Source organism: Heptranchias perlo, chromosome 27, assembly GCF_035084215.1.
Source record: "Heptranchias perlo isolate sHepPer1 chromosome 27, sHepPer1.hap1, whole genome shotgun sequence".
Lineage (NCBI taxonomy): Eukaryota > Metazoa > Chordata > Chondrichthyes > Hexanchiformes > Hexanchidae > Heptranchias > Heptranchias perlo.
The window spans coordinates 26,239,129-26,243,889 of NC_090351.1; the positions used below are offsets into that span (position 1 = coordinate 26,239,129).

The window sequence follows — 4,761 nt, forward strand, 5'->3', positions numbered from 1 at the left end:
ATTTGGGGTCCTACGATATACGTAGGAACCAGAGGCCATTTTAATGACCAACTGAGCAGTGTCCACTGTGGACACTCTGCTCAGTAAAACCTGGCGGGCTAGAAGAAGGGGCCCAAGTGGTAAGTGTTCATGTTATATTTGAAGGGCTAAGAGGAGCAGGAGTTCTCTTTCGGGCTCCGCAGAATAAGGTGGACCACTGGCACTCCAGGCTTCCCTCCCCATCCACTCCACGATCACAACATCCCTCCAACCCCCCCCCCCACCCCACCAGCCTACCTTTCCCCAGCGAATTGGACTCTGGGCCACCCGATACTCGCCAGCTCCATCGGGACACCCATTCAAGGCGAGAAGCTCGTCACATGCATGTTAATGAGGTCCTGCCCTCGAAATGGGCCTGGCCTCCTGCTGCAGCTCTCTGGCGGCCAACTCATGCATTCCGCCGGCCGGCAGCCTGCGAGTTAAAATCCCCCCCTTTTGCACAGTGAATTCATTGTCAGGAATATTTTTAAATTAATAGATACTTTTGGTGGAGAAATTTATCTTTCGTGTTAATGGCACTGGGTCTCAAAGAGTTACATGAACAATAGATGCTATTGGTATTAAATTGAGGTAAATACATACTTGTTAGTTCAAAAATACTTTAGGGCTAATATTACAACTCCATGCAGCTTGGCAAACAGTGAGAAAGACTGTAAAAGACTTCAGGAAATGATAGGCAAGTGAAGATGTAATTTAATGTGGCTCAGTGTGAAGTATTATATTTTGGAAGGAAAAAAGGCAATGGAAAGGAATGGATGAACAAAGAGACTGAGGACTTCAAATACATAAATTCCCTGAAAATATGAGTACAGCTAGAAAAAGCCATAAAAAAGGCCGATAACATTTTGGGATTTATAAATAGGGGCCTGGAGTACAAGGGTAAAGAAGTAAAGATCAATTTGTATAAAACATTGGTTAAACCACAGTTTTGGGAGTCTCATTATAGAAAGGACAGTGTACAGCATAGATTCACTAGGATGATGCCAGGGGTGGGAAACCATAATTATGAGGAAAGACTTGAGATACTTAGACTATTTCCACTGTACAGAGGTTGAGAGGAGATTTAATAAAGGATTTTAAAAGTTATGAAGGGTTTCGATAGAAAGAATAGGGAAAGACACATCGTCTGGTTGAGAAGTGAAGAGGTTAAGGGCAATTAAAAATAGTCATTTAGAGATTTAGGAGAAAGGTTAGGAAAGATGTCTTTATACAGAGTATAATGTATCGAATGCTTTGTATTGAAGAAGACACCATTGCATCTTTTAAGGGAAAGTTGAATAAATATTTGAAGCAGATGAAGTTACAGAGATATGGGAAGAGAATGGGGCAGTAGGATTAGTTTTGGAATTAAAACAGAAAATGTTGGAATCACTCAGCAGGTCAGGCAGCATCTGTGGAGAGGAAGTTAAAGTTGACATTTCGATAACTCGATTCTGATGAAAGGTTATCGAACTAAAACTTTAACCCTACGTTCCTCTCTCCACGGATGTTGCCTGATTTGTTGAGCGTTTCCAACTTTTTCTGGTCTAATTTCAGGTTTCCAGCACCTGTAGTATTTTCCTTTTTTGGGATTAATTTTAGATTGCTCTAGCAAAGAGCTGCCACAGACATGATAACCCGAATGCCCTCCTTCTGTGCATAAACTTCTACAGTGAGAAGCTTTGCCTGCAGCACGTAATCATAAGTTCGGGCATGTGCAGCTTGATTTTTGATTCATGCTGCGAGACTCCCAAACGGAATCACAGACTCATAAAATGATCCCCGTTGAGTACAATTTCCAAACTGAATTGGATTAAGATTGACGTGGTGCTGTTGCATTGATTTTAAACAGGGTCTCTGTGACAGTACCAGTACTAGCAGTGCAAATCTGGGAATTACGCATGGTAAGAAGTAATATTAGGTACCTAACATCGTAACTCACTTTGAGGAAATTTCCCCCCCTAAGAGCTTAGTATTCCTACATTTTCAAATCCTTTACTGAGTGTCACAATAACAAGATAAGCAAAATGTGCAATATGCAGTCTGTCAGATCCTCCCTGATCTGACAATCTTAATCCCTAAAACATATGATAACTATGACAGATAAATTAACTTTGATGCTGCAGGCCATATTAAATCCTTTTTATCTGAGCAGAGATTATCTTTCTAACGAAACAGAAGATTAGTACTATCCTGCAGTAATGCACATCATTGGTGTGTAATGGTGTAATCAACAATGATTGTTATACTGTCAAGAAGTCCCGACTGTCTGTTTTCCAGGATGACATGGATCAATAACTGTTTGGTACAAAACATTTTGTTTTAGAACAAGAGATTTTGACTTGAGAAATTCCACAACAGCAATAATGTTTTCAATAATTCTAATAATCAAATTTGAAAATATCAAATTCTATTTTCTAAGTTAACTGAATTAAGGATATTGATATATAGGACAATACAATGTTGCATAATCTGTTTTTTAGTTTGTCACTAAGACTGTGATTTATTTACATTACATCACACAATCTTCTATTATTCAGTTTGGCAATGTGCATGCACCTCACTTTTTAGGGTAGATTTTTCTGCTCACCACAGTGCTGGACAGGGGTACCACACCAGAAGTGTGATGCTCCTAACCAGGTCCAGGAGCACAGGGATTTCCTGTCCTGTTCTGTCCTGGGCCATTTACATAGCCCAGGGATGCTGCCAGTGGAGGCCTGCCCTGTCTGGGCCTGGAGCTAGCAGAAGGGGCAGGAAACTGCAGCTGTGTGCCAGGCCCCAGCAGGGTTGCCAACCCTCCAGTTGTCCTGGAGCCTCCAGGAATGAAAAAATAACCCCCTGGATACTTCCATGAGCAACCCGGGAGAAGAATCATTAAAAAAATGTGTTTTATTTTTCATTTAACTTTGAACCCTTTCATTTATTAGTTATAAAAATATTACAGATGGAGAAAAGGCTGTGTGATTGGGTGGGGTGGTTGAAGGCAGGAGGTCATTTGATGAAACCTCCAGGAATATGTCCAACCAGAGTTGGAAACTGTAGGCCTCAGAGATTGTGAACTTCTGGGTGCCAATGTTAGAAGATCTCAATTAGATCAGGGCAGTTGGGGAGGTGACCACTCAGCAATGTGAGGCTTCACTGAGTATTATGCATTCATATCCGTATGTGTGAAGCATCTGTGCCTGGAGAGCGAGCCTCTTGTTCTTGTCTAGCACAGCGAAGTTTATTTTTAAAACATTTTAGTGGATGAAATGATGAATAATGGTCCGAACAAAGCTTAGCAAAAGGAGGAAAAAACCCGCATACCAGCAACCACAAGAGGAACAGTCAGCATGTAAATCCAGATCATGTCATTGATTACAAAGAAAATGTACAGCGTGACTAAGGAGACTACACCCTTAGCAGCTCAGCTCTGTTGGCAGCTGTGGTTTTCTGGTTTCTGTCTGAACTCCGGATTCCTTTTAACTGCTGCCTGTGTTTGCGTAGGATCAATAACAGGTGGCCACTTGCAAATGCCATGAGACCTAGGAATACGAAATCTCTTGCTGAAAGGACCACTGTATTAACCAAATATAATAGGGTTAGGGTTAGGGAATCTCACAAAGCACAATCCCAAATCCAAAGTAAAATTGGTAATAGTGGAATTCATAACAGCAACAGAAAAGAACGGTGGGTTCAGCAAAGCAAATTACCATATTCAACATCCAGAGTCCAAATCCTAGCAATAATTTTTGTACACATGTAATACTTAAGAGGTTAAGAATTTTCAGAACCAGGAGAAGGCTATTAGGGCCAACACCAAGTGTTGTAGACTTGTGGAATAACTTGCTGTCCAGAGACCATCCATGAGAGGCCAAAGGTATTTTGTTATTTTTTGTTTGTGCTTTGCCCATTTGGAAGTGACAAGGACTGTAGAAACACACTGAAATACAAGTTATGCAAACTGACAGAGCTCTGACTATTCTGTAAGTGTAGATTACAATCTTGAAGCCTGTGCCATCCAAAATGTTTTTCAATTCAAAGGTAGTGAGGATTTGTGGGACTCCACAAGTCAGTACAACCATCAGATTCACAAAGGCCACAAGAGACAGGATCACATCAACTGTCAGCCTCAGCTTACGAACAGAGTAATCAATATGGGCAGAAGCAAACAGGATGGTCAGATTACCAAGTGTTCCAATACTGGTTTGTAGAAGGAAGGAAGTTCCTTTAATGACAATGCATAATTCCATGCTTCTTAAAATCTCACACCTGCAGTGGATCTGGAATATGCTGAATGAAATGAAAGAATTCCATGTTAATCCTTTGCAGCAAGTATTGTCTATTTATAGTTTCCGTTGTTCAGATCAGGAAAAGTATTGCACAAAGGTCTTTGGAAAGTAAATGTTGGCCTTGCCACATCTGAAGAATGAGTATGAAAATAAAACACCAGGCAAATCATTATCCTCATTAATAAAATTCTCCATGGCCTTGCCCTAACCTATTCTATTCTACCTATGCAACTTCCTCTCATCTTGTGTCCCAGCTCTCTCCCTCAAAACCAATCATTTTGACCACGCCTTCAGCCATCTCCCCAACTCGTCTCAAAACTCTTGCTCAGTGACCAATCCCCCTTGTGAAGCACCTTGAGATGTTTCACTGCGTTAAAAGCAAGTTGCTGTTTGTTTGTTGTTGTTCATCCCTTTCATAATCTTGAAAACTTCATTCAGATCACTTCACAGTCTCTTTTTCAAAGAAAACAAA

At 40.9% G+C, this 4,761-nt stretch overlaps 1 pseudogene; it reads right to left on the reverse strand.

The window, feature by feature from the left end:
* Positions 1–3,247: 3,247 nt before the first annotated feature.
* Positions 3,248–4,250, reverse strand: LOC137344641 (olfactory receptor class A-like protein 1; annotated as a pseudogene).
* Positions 4,251–4,761: the final 511 nt, after the last annotated feature.